Genomic DNA, 21,727 nt, shown 5'->3' on the forward strand with positions numbered 1-21,727 from the left:
GTAGGAAAAAGTCAATGGGAAATTTCTGATCCCAGAAATTACTAGTCACGGACCTCAAAATTTTTTACCATGGACACTCGTGTCTGTATACGGATATGTTGCCAACCCCTGCACCGGCTCCCTAAGTAAATATGCCGTGATCCTCCGATATCCCCCATAGTCTTTTGACTCCTCTACACTATCTTTGAACCGCCCTCCCCTCAATGATCTGCTGACCCTCCCTGCAATCCAGTCACTCTCCCCCAATGACGTCCTCCCTCCAGTCCCCAGCCACTGCATTCTCTGGCCCTCCAGCAACCAGCTTCTCAATCTGACCAGCTGCCAGTTGGGAGAAGGTGTAAAAGCATTTTAACAACTTTCTGTCATGACGTTGGGCAGGACTTTCACCTTCCAGATATTTCCGGGTTTCTCGGTGCCCCACAAATATTATGACTCCATGATATATAAAATTAAACTAAAAAAGGCACATTAAAACCACAATCTAACAGTGAGGTGGTGGTCCCACCCCTCGGCTGGGAAGCCCGCCTCCTCCGGGCCTGGAAACCACATTGCTATTTTACGAGGCTCAGGCCCTTAAATTGGCTTCAGTCATTGCTTCCGCCTCTGAAGTAGGAAGTCCCACCTTCACCAGCTGTGGGCCAATCACTGGGACCACTGCTGGGACTGCATCCAGCAAGAAGAGGACTATGGACCTTGACCTCAAAAAGGTAAGTGGGGGTCAGGCCGAGCTGGGGACAATCGGCTAGGTCCCAGCGAGGGACTCGGGAGTGCAGGGGGGGTGGGGTGGTGGGTGGAGGTGGTCGTAGTGTAGTGCAGGGGGGGTGGGGGGATTGTTTCAGTGAGGGCAGCTGGTGCTGCTGCAGCAGCCTTCTGTGGGACACAGGATGCCCAATCAGGAGGGCACTCACCCCCAGCCCGCAAGGAGGCGACCTCCTCGGGTGCTGAAGTTCCTGTCAATTAATTGGCCACTTAAGTGTTTCAGTTGACCTAAGGGCAGGTGGGCTGTTGGCCACCTCCCCCTGCCGCTGGTAAAATAGCAGTGGGGTTGGATAGGCGACTAATGTGCCCCCCACCCCTACACGACTTTACATTCCCCCACCTCTGAGCCTGCTCCCGGGGAGGTTAAATTCAGGCCTAAGATGCTACAACACAATCTAATACTCAATCCAGCAATGCAATTTTAAACAGTAAGATTTTAGAGCTTAATACTTTGCAAAATTCACGAACTGTACCAGTTTATGTTTATTCCGATGCGAGTTATACACAATACGCACCTGTAGCTACTGAAATGCCACTCTCAATCATCACTATGACATTAGAACAGGATTCTCCCCATAGTTTCTTTCAGATGAGACATTAAACTGAGGCCCTGTCTGCTCTCTCGGGTGGATGTAAAAGATCCCATGGCATTATTTCAAAGAAGAGCAGGGGAGTTCTCCCCTGTGTCCTGTCCAATGTTTATTCCTCATGTTGCATCCGAGGCTGGAGGAGCGCATTACTTATTCTAGTTCCACTTCTCTACAGGTCACAACATATATTTAGATTTTTTCCCATTTACGGATACAGTCAATCATAGACTCTATTTTTATCCCAGATTAAAATACACCAAACAGATTTCTTTAATAAACAACAAAATTATAGGTGTTACCACCAGGCAAGAAAAGTGTCTAGGGGTCTGTTACTATCTTCACCCGCTCTTATTTTACCAGGGTTTTATTTTTAAACACATTGTGTTTTGAGCTCCCCGTTTTGCGAATCCTTATTCACAACTTTCCAATTATAAGACAAAGAAACCAACACACCAGGTTTTCTCAGGTTTAAAGAAGAAAGATGAAATTTATTAAATCTTAAGCTTGAACTTAAATTCTAATACAGTTCATGCCTACGGATATACGACATGCCCACACTAGCATGCACACACGATATACACATGCCGATAGGGACAGAAAAGAGAAGAGGAAAATATAAAGTGGAACAATTTGAGGCAATATCTTGTTACTATGCTTCGCTCACGGTATAGTCCTTTTGTAGGTAATTTTGGCATTTCGTTGGGGCCCAGTATTCTGCTTAAACCTTGTTCACATAGGAACCTTTTGTCTCTTTGAGGTTCACGTGTCTTCACAAGATTCAGTTCCCTGGGAGATGAGCAGGCAGACAGGAGAGGAAGTAATTCTTGCTTCAGTTCCAGGAGCACACGGCTTTCTGAATTCAAGTTCTGTTTATCCAATTTAAAACTCCCCTAGTTGGCCAGCAGGTGGTCATGTGACTGACTGGTTTGACCAGGTCTCTTCTGTGTATTGGGTCAGAGGCTGGTTCCTCATTGTTCCAACACTGTCTGCTGCTATGCAAATGTCTTTTCCAGTCAGGGGCTTGTAATTTTAAGTTTTAATGTTCATGTGGCAAAATAAGGTGTGCCTCAGTCTTGGCAGGTGGGGGGGTTTGCCTGACATAGGTTTATTATAAAGCATGTCTTAGCCAGTAATAAACACACAGATTATAATATAAAAGTTCCCTTTTTACCATGGCCCCTCACACACACACACACACACACACACAGGTTAACCAAAAAAAAAAAGAGATTTACTCTTTTGAGCTCTATGACAAAAAAAAAACAAGAATACATTGGCCAAATACTTGCTAATTCTTGAAGAAAAAAGAGAAGATATGAAAAAATGTCAGATGCTCTTTTTGGTTTGGTGTCCCAAATGCATACAGATCACTGTCACTGGGCTCTTCCTAGAACAGTTCTTGTCAGGCGATGTTTGGGCAGGCTTTCCGGGGAAAATGCAGTAACGGGGTTTCAGGCAGTTTCTTACATCTGCTTCTCAGCTGCTCAAGAGATGAAAAACTGGCAGGCTTTTTCAAAGAGCTGGAACAGACCACGCTGGGTGTGGCTCTCTTGACAAGTTTTCTCCAGCTGTCTTTTCAAACCATTGTCCATATCCCAACTCACAGTCCAAAGTGAAACTAAAACCAGTATCACAAGAATCAAGCCTCCTGACCCCTATAAATCTTGACTTGTCACTTCTTTGTAAACATCTTTCCCCAAGTGCCTTCCAGTAACAGTTTGCAGTCCAGACCTCTCAGTGTCCCTTGTAAAAAGAGACATCCGTGGACTGTTTTATAGTTTTAAAACACAAATCTTCAAAATTTAACAAAAAATTGGAAATACTCGTAACAACTCAATCAACATCACAAAAACTAATTATGTGGACATTATCATATTGCTGTTTGCGGGAGCTTGCTGTGTGCAAATTGGCTGCTGTGTTTCCTACAAGAGTGACTATGGGCTTGATATTTGGCACACACCAGGGCCGGGATCAGAAGCTGGCAGGCACTAAAAATAACACCACCAGCCGGCGTGCTGGTTTCCAGGCTCTATCCCGCGTGTGGTGGATAGCCGATCCAGATAGTTAATGTAAAAGCAAAATACTGCGGATGCTGGAAATCTGAAACAAAAACAAGAAATGCTGGATTCACTCAGCAGGTCTGGCAGCATCTGTGGAAAGAGAAGCAGAGTTAACGTTTCGGGTCAGTGACCCTTCTTCGGAAGGGTCACTGACCCGAAACGTTAACTCTGCTTCTCTTTCCACAGATGCTGCCAGACCTGCTGAGTGAATCCAGATAGTTAATGGCCACTTAAGGCCAATTAAAGGAGGCCAACTGGGATTTTCCAGCCAGCCTCCAGGCTCCCGCAGGCAGCAGGGGACAGTTCAACTGCTTGGAGGCAGCCACCCGGCCGCAGACCAGGGGATCAGCACTCTGAGCAGGTCTAGAGGCCAGCCCTCCCTGCCCGGGCTGCCCTGTAGAGGGGCTCCCCCTGCCACAGTGGTGGCCTGGCTGCAAAACCTATTTTATAGTTTAAATTTGAAAATGCTGGGGCGAGGGCACTTCCATTTTGTAGCCGAAAAACTACCTGGATTGGCTCCCCGCCACATGTGGGCAGCTGCCTCCACAAAAATGTCCCAGAGTCAGATGGAGCCTGGCAACTGGCAAGTAGGCCTCTGATCCCGGCCCTGGCGTAGGCTGAAAATCAAGCCCATAGTTACTGTTGTAATGTAGGAAACACGGCAGCCAATCTGCGCACTGCAAGCTCCCACAAACAGCAATATGGTAATGACAAGGTAATCAGTTTATGTGATGTTGATTGAGAGCCCGCCCACTGTCCTTAATGGGACAGTGCGCCCACCCTCTGGCCATTAATTTGCTGCCCTGGGGAAAAGCATAATGAGCAACTGTTTTCCACAGTGCAGGTTTCTGACCCAAATTTCAAACTCATGGTGGCATTCAGACGCCTGCATGAAAAATCATGCCCTACACTTCAAAAAGTGCTTCGCTGGTTGTCGTCGTGAAATGCGCTATATAAGTTTTTTTTATTCCCGAACATTGATTGCCTTCAAAGATAACAACAGCATATTCACATGGAAACCATAGTTTTGAAGATCTTAGATCCAAAGTATCATAACTAGTGAAATGGAGCAGGTGGATAGAGAGTTATTAGGGTTGCCACCTCTTGTGGAGGTATTCCTGGAGGTTTAATCACGTGGCTTCCTGCCTCAAACACCCCGCCCCTCGCCATTGGTTGCCCGACATGTCCATCCTCGCAGTGCCATGCCTTCCCATGGCCAATCAGAAACTGAATAGACTTCGTGATCTGACTGGATGATTCTTGGATGTATGTTGAATAGCATTCTCCCCATTCCATTACCAATACTTTGATAACTAATTAAAAAGTGTTCAAAGAGGTTTTTTTCTCAAAAAACACTATTTTTTAATTCTTCAATGATTTTTCCCAGAGTTTTGCTTGCAACAGTGTCTTAGAAATTAATCTTTAATTCCTGGAGACTCCAAGGTAATGCTGAAGGCTTGGCAACCCTATCTGTTGTGCATGTGAAAAACGGCATACAGGGGAATGTTGATCCAGTATAAATTTCAGGGCTCCAATCCAAATAAGACGTTAGCAATTTGTCGCCCACTTGTCTTCTTTTATACGGTATATCGGGGTACCTCTTTTAATCAGTTTGTTTCTCTAAACAAACACATTGGCTATCATTACTTCATGTTCGAAGGAAGGCATAAGTTAGCAGATCAAGTCCAACTGAACAACATGCACAATTTAGCGATAGATGTGGAAGACCAGTGAGTTTTTGAAGCCTACAACATGCTACAGATTCCTCTTCCTCCATCTTTTTCAGGAAGACTGGGGGAGGTGGAGGTGAATTTCCACCAGCCTTCTTCCACTCATTCCCCCATTAGCTCGGCAGAAACCCTCATTTACGGGTGTAAACGGCTTGTGACAAACTTACAGCGATGGAGCCAATGAAAATTCAACCTCCCTTGTTCCGGATAAACTTTGCATCATAAGACCTGAGTGAATTCAAATAGGTTTGTCTGTCATTCGGACAGTGAGTGGAAAATTTAGCCCAAGGAAACCTATGTTCTATGCTTTGTTTCAACACAAGCTAAATAGTGAAAGCATCCAGTTGAAACATGGCACATGGCATTCTACATTCCAATTCAACTGCAAGTGCAATTAGAACTGTCCTTTCATGAAGGACACATATTTGGGCACCAGTCTTATGTACTGATGCAATGGAACTTGCTTTATTGAACTCAACAGTTGCAGTGATTGAAAAGTGCCAGTGTCCCAGTTAATGTTTCCTCTAAGCTGCACACCCAGACGTTCCCGCACAGGCTGCACATAAATCGGCTCCTTTAAGTTACTGTGCACGCATAGCCGTGCACGCATAGCCGCGCAAAAAAATGTAAAGAGGCCACGCACTCAAACAAATCGCCCCTGCACTCCAAATAAAAATTAAAGGGAATGTTGGTCCCAATTTGCTTACAATGCAGCTGAATAGAATAACACTCCTGTTATAATGGCCCAGATTTTGCAGACAAAATAGGGCAACGTTTAATGACGTCTGCCGTTATTATTGTGCAAATTGTCCAGCAACCTGCGGCAAGGAAGAGATGTGAATTGTGAATGGCCATAGGTTGCTGGACGATATGTGCTGCTCTGCCATTAGCAAGCACAAAGAGCAGCTCACCCCCCAAACATCATGAGAGTTTCATGACTTGTGCATTAATCGTCCTTTAAACTCACCCTTGAAAGTTAAGGCTACTACTTAACAGCGTAAGGACCTTTTTTACTGATGAGACTTATGTTCCTGCAATGCCACTCAACCTCTCTGGCCCAGAAAGGAAATGATTAAAACTGTAGTGCCTCAGTCCTGGAAGTAGTAATTTTTAAGAGATTTTAAAAGTTTTAAATTTTCATTTTTTGCATTACTTTTCCTTTCTTTCTCTTTTTCTCTCTTAATCCAGTTTTTCTTTCCCATTCTTTGGGCTGAATTTTCCTGGTCAAATGAAGGAGGGTTGGTTGGCAGGACCAGAAGCAAAGTCAGATGGCCTGACAGCTTTGGCCATTCATGATTTATTAATTTTTCCTGATGTTGCAGTGAGTGCTTCCATTTTGAGGTGTCCTCACGGTCTCCTGCCTGCTTCAGCAATGCCCAACTCTCCCAGTAGGGCTGTTGGCCATATATTGCTACGGGCCTTTGATTGAGCCTCCCCCTTCCCTGGTCCGCCTGCAGTCCTTAATTGGACGGGGCTCCTGGAGGCAGATTGTTAATTGGCCGCCTCCGGGAAGCTCATGACCAATGTTCTGCCAAGGCCACTTCCAGCTTCCCAACCCGGAATTGAGAGCGATGTCAAAATCGCAACCCAACTGGGAAAATCCACCCTTTCTTTTTCACTTTCTGTACCTGATCTGACTCTAATTCATCCACTTTCCTTCTCCATCATTCCTCTCTTCCTTTCACATCCTTAAATCTTAGCAGTTAAGGAGACAGACTGTTGGTCCCATCATTCACTAAGGTCCCAGATGTCCTGTTGCCTTTGCCTTGTTTGCACCATCAGCTCGCGCTTCCTGCAAGTTACGAGCAAAAGCTGGGTCAATGAAACTACTAAAATAAAAGCAAAATACTGCAGATGCTGGAAATCTGAAATAAAAACTGAAAGTGCTGGCAATACAGCAGGTCTTGCAGCATCTTTTTTTAGTTTTAGATATACAGCACTGAAACAGGCCCTTCGGCCCACCGAGTCTGTGCCGACCATCAACCACCCATTTATGCTAATCCTACACTAAACCCATATTCCTACCACATCCCCACCTGTCCCTATATTTCCCTACCACCTACCTATACTAGGGGCAATTGCTAATGGCCAATTTACCTATCAACCTGCAAGTCTTTGGCATGTGGGAGGAAACCGGAGCACACGCACGCAAACACAGGGAGAACTTGCAAACTCCACACAGGCAGTACCCAGAATTGAACCCGGGTCACTGGAGCTGTGAGGCTGCGGTGCTAACCACTGCGCCACTGTGTCGCCCCATCTGTGGAGAGAGAAACAGATTTTCTGAGTATTTCCAGCACTTTCAGTTTTTATATCAATGAAACTACTGCTCGTTTATAAATGAAAATCTGAGTGTTCAAATTTCTGCACTTCAATCCAGTTTAAGCAGAGAAGTGTGTCTCACGGACAAACAGAAAACGGATCCCTCCAGTCACACCTCTGTGTATCAACCGAACATCTGAATCACAAAATTGCTGATTTGCAGCTCAGTAACAGGAAACAGTCTCCACCACAAAGGATCACTATCTCTTCTGGAAAATAAAACCTGAAGCAGAGGATGAAGTGTCTCTGTTTGATCAGAGAATCGAATCTGGAGGAATGCTGCAATGTTCAAGCTGAGTTGACTGTCTGCTTCAGCTGAATGTGAGACTTGATGCTCTCTCTGTTTTTGTTCAATCATCAGTCAGTAAAACTCAGCCAATTCCTGGAATAGTGAAATTGTTAATCAGCCTGAAATACCATCACAGTAACAAATTTCAGCATGGAAAGGTGCCATCATATTATTCATTGTGTATTGTTGTTAATGTAATTCAAACATTTTTAATAAATGTCTCAGAGACTTGACTTGGCTAAATTATAACTTGTTTAATTTATATATATGTAACTATTTACATTCTTATTAAGCCTGTCCAGCTAACACCTCTCATGATGCTTTCAACCTTTTCCAAGCCATATACCCATATGACACACTACGTCATCATCATTACCGTGGGAGTGGTTACTCTCACTATCTCAAACATTACCCTTTCAGACCCTTATACTACATTCACCTAACTTTTGGTTATTGTGTCGGCAACCAGTGAGTTATTGTGATTGGAAATGTGCTACTCGAAAGGGCATGGAAGCAAATTCAATAGTAACTTTCAAAGAGGAATTGGATAAATACTCAAAGGGGAAAATTTTGCAGGGCTATGGGAAAGAAGGGGGAAATTGGGACTAATTCAATAGTTCTTTCAAAGAGCCAGGACACACATGATGAACTGAATGGCCTCCTTCTGTGCTCCATCATTCTATGATTCGATAACCACATGGGCAAGAGATAACTCAGCACAAGGGTGGTTTCTATTTAATTAAAGAAACAAACCTTAGAGTAAAATATGGACTATTTTGATCCGAGGTAACCAGGATTGATTCTTAAACACGATCGATAATAATAATAATACGCAGTTTTTGTCCGTTTGTTTTGACTGGTCAATTTAAGGAGTGCGTCTGTTAGTGGGTTTATTTGGTGGATGGTACCTGGCGCATGTAGAGCACATGAGCCCCGGAGGACTGGCGGGCATAACGAACATGCGGCTGCTAACAGTTGATGGCAATAGCGGGTGTGGGAATTGGTGAAGAACAAAAAGTAAGGGGAGCCCAACAACAAAGTTACCCTGGATGGAGAGATTGTTTACGTGAGGGATGTGATGGTATTGATGGGAGGAATGGGGACGGCAAGAGTGGGATGAGGATGGTATGGGAATAATGAAAGGAATGGAATGTAACTGGCATGGAAGGGATGGCATAGAAGCATAGGACTTAGGAGCAGGGGTAGGCCATTCTACCCTTCGAGTCAGTTCCACCATTCAATAAGATCATGGCTGATCTGGTTGTGGTCTCAACTCCACTTTCCTGCCTGCCCACCATAACCCTTGACTGCCTTGTCCATCAAAAATCTATCTAACTCAGTCTTGAATTATTTCAATGGCACAGCCTCCACTGTATTCTGGGGAAGAGAATTCCACAGAGTAACGACCCTTTGAGAAAAAAAAATTCTCCTCCTCTTTTTCTTAAAAGGGAGACCTCTTATTCTTAACCTGTGTCCCCTAATTCTAATCCCCACAAGAGTAAATATCCTCCCGGTATCCACTCTATCTAGTCCCCTCAGGATCTTATATATTTCAATAAGATCACCTCTCATTCTTTGAAACTCCAACGGGTATAGGCCCAACCTGTTCAACCTTTCTTCATAAGATATGCCCTTCATCCCTGGAATTCGTCGAGTGAACCTTCTCAACTGTTTCTGATGCAATTATATCTTTTTTCATGGGAGGGGCGGATGAGATAATAGAATTGGTTAATTGTGGCAAAATGGCAGGCTCAATTATTTGATACAATTGATTTTTCGAAAGCTATTCTTTGTGCTAAGAATGAAGATTCACTAGATTTGAATGATAACGTTTCAGAAAAGCTGTCAGGTGAATTAAAAGTATACATCAGCATTGATTCTTTAGACAAACAAGATGATAACAGTCTACACCCTCCAGAGCTGCTACACAGTCTAACTCCAATGGCCAGGTCACTGCACAAACTTAGGCTCAAGAAAAGAGCAGTTATAATGTTGCTGCAAAACTTGAAACGTAATCAAGGACATTGTCATGGAACAAGGCTGGTAGTTAGGAAGCTGTTTTATTCGATGATAGATACTGAAATTATAAAAGGCAGATTTCAAGGAAATAGAGCGTCTATTCCTCAAATAATATTGAGCCTATCAGGTGTAAACCTGCCTTTTTAACTCAGGAGAAAACAGTTCCCAATTAAACTTTCCTTTATTATGACTGTAAACAAGTCACAAGACCAGACTCTTGACAACATTTGCATTTATGTTCCTAGGCCTGTTTTTATCCATGGACAGCTTTATGTAGCTTTTTCCAGAGTCAGACGTTTTGATTCTGCTAAAGTCTTTGGTGAAAGAATAACTAGAAATTCTGCATTTTTAAAGAAGTACTGTTGCAATAAAGATACTAATTTGACCACAAACGTTTTGCAGGCCTCTGCTCGTATTACATATTAACTACACTTCTGTGTGGTTGCACATGGTGAATCAGAGAATCATTGATGTCTGCAGTACTGTTTTCTTTTCAGACTTCTATCCCTCTTTCTCTTAACTCTTCCGCTTTTTGCTTCTCTCTCTATTTCTCTGCCGTCTTTCCCTTTGGGTGAGAAATGGTGGATGATTTGGTAGGGAATGGAGCCATCAATGGCAACAGGCCCCATTAGGAGTGGTGATTGTGGGGAAATGTGTCAATCAGCAGCAACTTTCCCATCTTTTCACACAAACACTCAGGATTCCCTCCATTCCCTTTCTCCCACTGCATCCCCTACCCCTTCACCATCCCACCATCCATTCCCCTTCCAAATACCCCCTCACTTTTATCACAACTCTACATCTTTCTCCTTAAGCCTCTCTATCCCACTCAACACTCAATCACAAAAGGACTCAATCGAAATCATGTCTTGATACTCGCCTTCAAAGGATTCAATGATGCTGTAAACCAAGAGTCACAGTTTTTGCATAGAAAGTTATTTGAGATCAAACTATCTTCATATATTGTGTTGCAAAGCCTAGTCAAAGAAAAGTTTGGAGGATCTGAGATGGTAGGTATTTAAAATGCTAATGACTTAGCTTTGATGCTGTTTCCTCATAATCAGCAATTTGCTGGCTTACTGCTGTAAAAACCTCACATGCATTGTGTTGGAAGGTCAGGAGATGATTTATTTCGATGAGTAAACAGGCAGAAATAAAGGGATGCACACCCACAAAGGTCTCAGCTGCTTTTGGGAAACAGGAAGCTGTGTAAGAAGTCAGGCAGAAAAGATCTGCAAGAGGATTAGAAGACTGGAGAGAGGGGTTAGGAAATTAGCAAGATGCAGTGGGGCAGCATAGCATAGTTGTTATTTTTACAGAATTACAGGAAAACAAGTCGTGTTAACTTAACAAATAGGAGCAGGAGTCAGCCATTTGGCCCTTTGAACCTGCTCCACCATTCAGTACTATCATGACTGATCAACTTCAACTCCAGTTTCCCACACTATCTCCATATCCCTTTATTCCCTTATGTTAATAGAAATAACTTAATCTGTTCATAACTCTTGTTCTGTATGCTTGTCTGATGGGAAATAAAGCAGACAAATTTTTCACGTCAAATAATGTTGCCCCAGATGTTCACTCATCCACCTTCATAAATACATATGCAAAAGTATCACAAAGGGATGACACTGTAATATCCCCACCTTATACTAACGTAGAGATAAATACAGTGCTGTATGAGCCAACTTCCATGAAAGATGCACAGGTTAAAGGAAAAGACTGATGGCATTGAACCCAATAAGGTATCTACAATAGACCAAATTCATAACAATGGCCTGAGGAAGTGTTAGAGACTGATATTGGATTGGGGGCTAGGGTTAAGCTGCAGATAATGCTGCAGGCCTGGCAAATGAGTAGAGATATGAAATATTGAGCCTTCAGAACTAACAGGACTTCACAAAATATTGTTGGCACATGCAATACAGTGGATTTGACATGTGTTGCTATGCTGATATTATTTATACCATAGGATAAATGGGATATTAAAGTTAATGAGGCTCACTCTGCTGCTAGTTCAGAGCAGGCTCTATTTTGTTCTTGGGCAGGAAAGAATCTCTCAAAGAATTGTGTCATATATTTCTCACAAGTGACAATCTCGCATGTATAGAGAGAGGAACAGAGTTAACATTTCAGGTCGACTACTTTTCTTTTGAAAGGTCCCCGACCTGAAACGTTAACTCTGTTTCTCTCTATCTACAGATGTCGCCAGACCTGTTGCATATTTACAGCATTTTCTGTTTTTATTTCAGATTTCCAGCCTCTGCAGTACCTTGCTTTCATATATATGGGCATGATTTATATCACCACATTGTGTATTTTCAGAAAAAAATGTTCTAAAGTTTGCAAAACACTTTTTTCTCATGAAAACAAGCACCCCTTTAAATCGCACCAACATAACATTTTCTTTCGCATATTTCATAAAATGGAAAATGTAATTTGAAAGTGGCATATAATGACTGTCATAAATCCTGGCAATGATGAATTTTAAAACATACTGCGTATGGTAAATCCCAGTAATGATGGATTATAATATATGGTAACTATCGTAAATCCTGGCAATCAACATAGATTAGGAATTGTTAACACCCTTTTGTCGATGTAACAAGGCATTAAGATCCTTTTGTGAGCAGCACCATACATCAAAAGCATAATGTGCTCTGTCACCCATCAGTAGCAGGAACATTGCTTCGAGTCAAATGAAAAGCCCACAAATAAATAAGCAGTCCACGTTGTTAACACCTGCATTGCTGGCAGCTTCAAGGAGAATGCTGTTCCCTTCGCGCCAACCTTTTAAACTTTATATCCTGGAACGCTGAAGAGTCATCTAATATTGTATTTATACCACAGCATCAAAAGTCACTATATTCAGCACAGTGGACTCCAATTATACTGCAGTTTGGGACAATATAACTTGGCTTCCATATCACATCTGCACAAAAACAGAAGTATGACTAGCGTATGTAGATGTCTATGTTATAGTCTGGAAAGCCAGTTGGTGGAAGATAGAACTGGATTTTACAAGCACTTATTTACAAAGTTACATATTACAAATAAACACCTCCTAACCCTACCTCTCTCTCCTTCTTTAAGACGCACAGTGGCGCAGTGGTTAGCACCGCAGCCTCACAGCTCCAGCGACCCGGGTTCAATTCTGGGTACTGCCTGTGTGGAGTTTGCAAGTTCTCCCTGTGTCTGCATGGGTTTTTGCCGGGTACTCAGGTTTCCTCCCACAGCCAAAAAAACTTGCAGGTTGATATGTAAATTGGCCATTCTCAATTGCCCCTAGTATAGTTAGGTGGTAGGGGACTATAGAGACAGGTGGGGATGTGGTAGGAATATGGGATTAGTATAAAATGGGTGGTTGATTTTCGGCACAGACTCGGTGGGCCGAAGGGCCTGTTTCAGTGCTGTATCTCTTAATAATAATAAAATAAATAATATGAAGTTGCCAAATTGATGACGTGTTGCATTTTGGAAAAGATTGTTAAGGACACAGCAACAACAACTTTGTACTTTTATAGCACTTTGAGTGTAACAAAGCATTCCAGGGCACTTCAGAGAGGTGTTATAAAACAAAATATGACACTAAGCCGCATCAGGAGATATTAGGGCAGATGACTAAAAGCTTGGTCAAAGTTCTAGGTTTTGAGGAGCGTCTTAAAGAAGGAGAGAGAGGTAGGGTTAGGAGGTGTTTATTTGTAATATGTAACTTTATAAATAAGTGCTTGTAAAATCCAGTTCTATCTTTCACCAACTGGCTTTCCAGCCTATAACATAGACATCTACAAGCTCATTTCTGATACTTCCACTTTTCCTGTCATCAAAATTATTTTGAGAAAGATGGGTTTCTCAATGACTCTAGCTCACCCATTTTGCAAAACCTACACTTTCAGGGAATCTCTCTCCATCACAGATCAAAAAGCAATGAAAAACTAATTCAACTGTCCTGCTCTCTCCAGTGCCATGGATCTGCCTCTGTTTCAAATATCTATCCAATTCTTCCTCTTAAATAATGCAATGGCTTGTCGCACCCATTCCTTGTGGAAACAACGCTCTGCATAAATAAATTTTACAAAATCTCTCTCCTCACTCTCATTGCAAACATTTTTAATTGATGATCCTTTCTGACTCACCTACCAGATGAAGTAATCTTTCCCTAGTCACTACCAAAACTCTTCATAGTTTTTCCATTAAACATCATTTTAATCTACACTGCTGCAGTGGAATTTCTCCTCATCTTTCAAGTCGCTCCTTACAACTATGGTTCCCCACAACTGACATCACACTTGCATATTTAGATGGTACGCTCGCTATAGTTTTAGTGTCCTGTCTCTAATTGGTCACCTAAAACCATGCACAGTACCCTAGCTGTAATCTAACCAATGTTTTATTTAAATTGACCGTCAGTTCTTTACTTTTGTGCCCAATTTACTTCTTTATAAAATTCCAAATTTTCTTGTCTTTTTTGTGGCCCTATCTACATGCACTCACACTCTCAAAGGGAAAATGTTCAACTTGCTGTCTGCTCAAATCCCTCTATGCCCTTGCCCTTATCCATCTCTGTAATCTCCACCAACCCTACAACCCTTCAAGAGCTCTATGCTCCTCCAATTCTGACCTCTTGCACATCCCAGATTTCTTTTGCTCCAACATTGGAAGCTGTGCCTTCAGCTGCCTGGATCATAAGCTCAGGAGTTTCCAGCCTAATCCTTTCCGCCTCTCTACCTTTTTGTACTCCTTTAAGACGTTCCTTAAAACCTACCGCTTTGACCAAGCTTTTGGTTGCCTGTCTTAATGTCTGTTTATGTGGCTCTTTATGTCAACGTTTTGCCTGATAACATTCCTGTGAAATGCCTTGGGCCATTTTACTACATTAAAGATGCTATCGTTGTCATTGTTGTTGTGTACAAAACCAGCGTAGCTCTGTTTTTATTGAAGCCAATGAAATTGAAAAATATTGTATAACAGATGACTGACTGATCCACAGAGCCAGTTTTACACAAGGGCAGTAAATTAACAAACTACCCCAGGTTTATCTGCTCAGTCGTACCCATCATTTCCTGTAGCAAGATATTCCACTGAGGTGTTTAGGATAATTTAAAATGCTAACAAAACATTGGGGTTTATTTCAAGGGGTATAGAATTCAAAAGTAGTGAAATTATGTTAAACTCATATAGGACCCCGGTGAGGCCGCACTTAGAATACTGTGCCGAGTCTGGTCTCCATACTATTAAAAAGTCACAGAAGCACTGGAAAAAGCGCAAAAAGATTTACAAAGGTGGTATCAGAACAGAGGGATTACAGCTATTGGGAAAGATTGAACAGGTTGGTGCTTTTTTCTTTAGAAGAATTGAAAACTTAGAGGAGAACTGTTAGAGGTTTTTAAGATTATGAATGAGTTGGACAGAGTAGATGTAGAGGGGATGTTTCCACTTGTGCGAGAATCCAAATCTAGGGGCCATAAATACAAGATATAGTTACTAATTAATCCAATAGGGAAATAGGGACAAATTTCTGTACTCAGAGAACTAGAATGAGAAACTCACTGCCACAGGGAAATGATTATGGAAAATAGCTTAGACTCTTTCAAAAGGAAACCGGTACATGAGAGAAAAGGAAATAATAAGATGCTGAAAGGCTGAGATGAGGTAAATGGAATGGGAGGAGACATGTGTGGAGTATAAACACCAGCACAGACTAGTTGGGCCGAGTGGCCTGTTTCTGTGCTATCTATTCTACGTAGTTAAAGGATTTGTTAGTTTGTCTCTACCCACCCTATTGTTATTGTCGTTGTTGCTTATGAAAGAGGGCTATTATGTGAGCACAGGTATTTTGTGCAGTCAGTTGAGGCTATTCAAAGAACCTTGCAAAATGAGGTAATGAGTATGGAGGAGGCCGATTGTTATGTCTGTGCTGTGCTGTGCTGTAAGAAGGCTCATCAATATTGCAACTAATGAGTGCATGGTAATTCTTCGGTGAAGAAGACCCAATGGCAAAGACTCTAGATGATCAAAGTGGATAGACAGAAAGCTATTCCTCTCGTGGGGGGATTCCAGGGTAAGAGTACATAACCTTAAATTCGAGCCAGGCCATTCAGGGGTGATATCAGGAAGCACCTCTTCACACAAACGGCAGTGTAAATCTGGAACTCTCTCCCCGCAAAAAAACATTGAGGTTGAGGGGCACAATTTTCTGATAGATTTTTGTTAGGAAAGGGTATCAAGGGTTACAGAACCAAGACGGGTAAATGGAAGTCAGTTACAGATCATGGAGAAACAGGCTCAAAGGAAAGAATGGTTTACTCCTGTTCTCCTGTTCCTATGCCCAAGAATGTGGAGTTATTACAATGTGCCTGTGATTTCCTCACGCACTCTCCATGACCTCTGACATTAAGCATTCAATTCTTAGAAAAAAAAGCTCTGAGGGAGATTGGTTTCTGAGACACATACAAAAGGAAATTCTTCATGAATTAATTTAACCATTTAACTGAGATAGGAAAAGTCAGATGCCGCCCCTAGGTGCACACAGGTAGACTTTTCCCTCCTTCAGCAGCATCATCGATCACCTAGGCGAGCATAAAAATTCACCCTCCAAAATTACAAGGACAACACTCAATGCAGCAAAGCTCCTCCAAGCCATCAATGCTGATTTCATCAATTCAAATTAATCTATAGAAGATTCTTGACATATCAATTTGATAGAAGTACTTCTAGATGGAAAACCTGAAATGAGTTTCAAACTACTCAAACAAAAAAAAATCTGAATAGAGCTATGTTAAAAAATTATTTCTGTCTCCTTCAAGGGCAATGAGCATGAAAAATGAGTACCATAAATTGATGTGCACATAAATATTACATGGCAAAATTTATCACTGTTCAAAAGCAGCAGGAATTGGCAACATGCAGATCTGTAGATCTTCACGCTTGACAAAGTGATCTGTGTTCCCTCTACCCCGTTAGTTACAGGATAAGTGGGGATGATTGATCAGTGAGGAGAGGCTGTACTCCTTAAGCTCCATTCTTCTGGGAGAGGTGGTACCTCATTGCTTTGCTTCTTCATGAATTAGGGCCATTCCTCAGCAATTCACCGAAGAGTAACTCAGCAACAGTATATGCTAATGCTACCATCTTCCCCAGAATCGGTTCCAGCACCAATTACAAGCCAAGCCAAAACAAGCTCACTATCACACTGTACCATGTACACTCTTGGGTAGATTGAGCACATTTGTGTTCTCAGTGCTATTCTCTGGGCCCAAATTCATAACAATCTACCCTTATATAAACAATCAAATGTAGGACAATGTGGTGCTTTGCCCCTAGGGCAGGTCCTAATTCAAGTCTCATACATGAGGTTCTTGAGCTACTTATTAACAGCTAGTTTCCTATTGCCTTCCTCATGTTTTTTTTTTGATCATTGAAATACCTTCTCCGAGGTAGGCTGCAACCAAGGCTACAAAGCCCATCGGCTGTTTACTGTGGGGGTAGGCATCCATCAGACACAAGATTCCTCCCCGCAACCCTCTGCCACCACCACTGGACATCAACCCAGTATTCAGAACGGGAAACTCTGGCTTCCATTGGCATGGCTGAGGCTTCAATATGGGAATAACTCACCTCCTGACTCCCCAAAGCCTGTTCACCATCTACAAGGCACAAGTCAGGAGTGTGATGGGATACTCTCCACTTGCCTGGATGGGTGCAGCTCCAACAACACTCAAGAAGCTCGACACCATCCAGGACAAAGTAGCCCATCTACAAACATTCACTCCCTCCACCACCGACGCACAGTAGCAGCAGTGTGTACCATCTACAAGATGCACTGCAGCAATGCACCAAGGCTCCTGACACAGCACCTTCCAAACCCGCGACCTCTACCAACAAGGACAAAGGCGGCAAATACATGGGAACACCACCACCTGCAAGTTCCCCTCCAAGTCACACACCATCCTGATTTGGAACTATATCGCCGTTCCCTCACTGTCACAGGGTCAAAATCCTGGAACTCCCTTCCTAACAGCACTGTGGGTATACCTACCCCAAATGGACTGCAGCGGTTCAAGAAGGCAGCTCACCACCACCTTCTCAAGGGCAATTAGGGATGGGCAATAAACGCTGGCCTGGCCAGTGACGCCCACATCCCATGAATGAATTTTTTAAAAAAATCAGCCCACAGCCAGCAGTGTGTGACAGTGTAAAGGAACTAACTAGCTAATATAATATAATAATAATGAATAAATGTTGAGGTGCTGCAGTATAAGAGCCAGGATGTGCCTGCTGGGACTTCGACAGCCGACCTTGTAGAATCTCCGAGGTCGGGCAGGGATCCTTTCATTTAAATATCCCGAGTGGGCACCCATGTCATCAGTAGCACATAAGAAGTACCCACCTGGCCCAACAGGTTGCAAACTGTCGCACAACCAACTGACAATATCATGTCAGACGTCTTTACGTCTTTCGGGCATCCTTTGGGTCCAGGATGTTGGTCTCCGAAATTCGGTCTCATTGACCAATCAAGTGGGTGCAATGCAATCTATTTTATACCCCATAAATGTCAAGTTTCTTGAATTTAGGCACTATACCACCATGTGGCCATGTTAATGATACATTAAAGAGGTCATTCAGTCATGGGTATTGCCTGTATTTTGTCAACAAGCCCACTGGTCTGAATATTCCTGGTCCTGCAGAGGTAGGTTTGAGGCGGGACCGGGAGCAACGTTGAAATACAGCACATCAGGTAAGCGACCCTCCAAGTGATCTTTCTAGAGGTGGGACCAACACAACACATCTGCCAGTAGTGGGTAACCAATTAGGCCCATTCATGGGTCAGTTGGGGGAAAGATGATGGCACCACCAGGATCATCTTGACAGCGCATGGGCCCTCCCACTGAGGCCAGATCCCCGAATTGAACTGGAGGCAGTCACCCGGTGGCAAGCTGGGGGACCAACAATGCCACCACAGTGGACTGGCCCCCCACTGAGGCCGGAGGCCCTGAATTCAACTGAAGGCAGCCTCCTTTCCATCACCCCTGTGCAGACCTGCTGGGATTTGATGACCACAGCCATGGTCATAAGCCATCCTATGGTGGGTCTCCCCCTCCACAATGGTGGCCTGACAGCTGTGGCCATGCATGGTTTTTTTTCCCAATGCTGTAGAGAGTGCCTTCATTGCGAGGCGCCCTCACAGTCTCCTGCATGTCTCAGCAGCACCCACCCTCTTCTCCCAGTGGGGCTATTGGCCAGACATCGCAGCGGGCCCTCTGATTGTGCTTCCCGCTTTTCTGGTAAGCCCAATGTCCTTAATTGGACGGGGCTCCCAGAGTTGGCTTCTTAGCTGGCCGCCTGGGGGGGAAGATCACGAGTGACGTCCCACCACAGCCACTTCTGGGTTCCAGAATTGAGGCCGATGTTGGAATCAAGACCCATTCAGGAAAATCCAGGCCCCCGATTTCTGAAATATATAATACAGCAGCAAAAACAAAATTCCAGCTCATGTGTAAATGGCCCTGTAAGAATAAGATCAACTCGGAACCTTGCATTTATCTCCATCTTTAGGTAGATACTGGCTTCTCATAATTAAAAGGTAGAAGCCAAGGCCAAGATTTTGCGGATAGCAGCCAAGCAATGTGCACGGTGTTGACCTTGAAGGAAGCTGCCCACAAAGAGCTAGCAATCTCTGTGGCATAGATTTGCCCTTTTCCGACATCAGTTTGAATCTGGCACCAAGTGAAAGGGATCTCCAGGCATGCAGCAACAGTGATGTCATCAAGCTGAATTTCCCCATGTGCAGGTCATCATCGATTGCACCCATGTTGCCAACAAAGCACCCGCTGACCAGCCAGTCAGATTCATGAGCAGGAAGAGCTTTCATCCCCTCAACATTCAGCTTGTCTGCGACCAAAACAAGAGCTTTCTCCACGTGTGCACTCACTTCCCTGGGTGCTGCCATGACTCATCCATCCTCTGGAAGTCCAGGCTGCCACAATTTACTCCATCCCAAACTCTGTGGATGGATTCTAGGGGACACGGGATATCCCTTGGAAGTGATGGCTACTCACCCCTCTACGAGAGCCCAAGACAGAGGCTCAGAGGTGATACAACCAGAGCCTTCGGCTCTCTCAGACCACCACTGAGTAGGTCATTGGGCTTCTGAAGATGTGGCTCCAGTGCCTGGACCAGTCAAGCGGCACCCTCCTGCAAGGGTCTCACTCATTATAGTGGTCTGCTGCACTCTCCACACCTCCAGAGAATGTGTGGGCCTTAAGGACAGTGAGGCGCTGGACGGACACAGCACCTCAGAGGAAGAGGAGGAGCAGGGCATGAAAAAGTAGGAGGGGCAGGAGGCGGGTTGGCGGGATTGTGGAGGGGTGGGGAGATGCAGATCACCGAGGTGTCTCGGCAGCACAGGGAGGTGGCCGGGCCCAGCGTGGGGCTCTAGGGTCTCATCAGGATGTCATCAACATCGGGATCATCTGATGCATCAAGTTTCGACTGAGCCCCTCTGACCCAGGAGGAACAGAATGATATGGAACTCACTCTGAGCTGCCTGTGTTCCATTGAAGACACAGCCTGCAACATATAAACTCTTACCGCCAATGAAGGATGCACATCTTCCCAGAGGTTTCATCATCAGCAACGTGAAATGCTCGCTTTCCATCATCACTTCATACCTCTTCTTGTCCTCTCTGGCTTAAAGTGTCATTATTTACAGTGTGCTCATGAAGGAAATCAGTGCATAGTGTTACAGCCAGGTGAGGAGGAAGTCTTAGGCTCCCCTCTTGCCCTTCCTCTTATTTGACCGTAACAGAGTTTATTCCTTTTTTATACAGTGGTTGTGCTTACCACGTCAGTGAGTATTTTACCTTTTACCTTTACTGTAATCGTGAAAGAACCAATCGGACAAGTTTTCTTGAGTTTAAACAAGAAAGAGGTAAGTTTATTATACTTAACACTCTAACCCCGATTTTAAAATACCAAAAAAAAAATACGCTACACATTCACGCACACATTCACACAAGAATCACACACACACAAATAGATTACAGAGGGAAAAATATATTTTGGTGTTTGGATTAAAGTCCAGAATAAATGAAACTTAAATACACAGTCTGTGAAGTGGATGATCCGGTAGCCGCCTAGCTGAAGCTGTATTCTTAAAGTCCTCAGCTGGTCAAAGTGCACTTTGTGGTTGGCCTGCTTTGCTCAGGGCTTTCTTGAAGGCAGAATTGTAGCTGGCTCTCTTCCCTGGTCGCTGGGTATAGTGGTCTGTAGGCTTGGAGGGTCCACAATCGCAGATGGTTTTCAAGTTTGATGTTTTCTGGAGAGAGAGAAAGGGAAGCTCAAAGCTTTCTTTGCTGCTACAGTCTCAGTTTCTGCTCGTCTCTTTGTCCAAAGGAAACAAAACTAGCTTCCCCCTGAGATGGACAGACGATCACATGGCTGCTTCAGGTTTTCTGGAACCTTCTAATGAAATTCAAGGTTAGGAATTGGCTCCACGTGCCCCAGGATGCCAATTTACACTAGGAGCAGGATTGCTCTTTCAAAGTCAATATATTAGGATTGCCTTGACTGTGGAGTTAATGAAGCCATTTTAAGTAATTAAATCACTTAGAGCAAGCCATTGTTCTGGATCCATGCTGCTCAAACCTCTGGCTCCGGGTGGATCTTTTGAATATAAAAAGATGTTTCAGATGCTAATTGCAGTGGCCATCTTGGCTGCTAGTTTTTTTTTAAGTTACTGTAGGATTTTTTTACCATTAAAAGTCTAATGTAAGGTTCCAACCGATGAAATTAATATTTCTCATTTGGTATGGGGATTTTCTTGACAATAGTTACAAGAAGAAGACACCTCAGTGACCCACTCAGTGAAGTGACCAGATGGCCTCACGCTCAACCACTTCTACGAGATTCTCCCCATGTTGCCTCATTAGAGGTGGAGGCAGCCTGGTCATTTGTCTC

Source organism: Heterodontus francisci, chromosome 1, assembly GCF_036365525.1.
Source record: "Heterodontus francisci isolate sHetFra1 chromosome 1, sHetFra1.hap1, whole genome shotgun sequence".
Classification (NCBI taxonomy): domain Eukaryota; kingdom Metazoa; phylum Chordata; class Chondrichthyes; order Heterodontiformes; family Heterodontidae; genus Heterodontus; species Heterodontus francisci.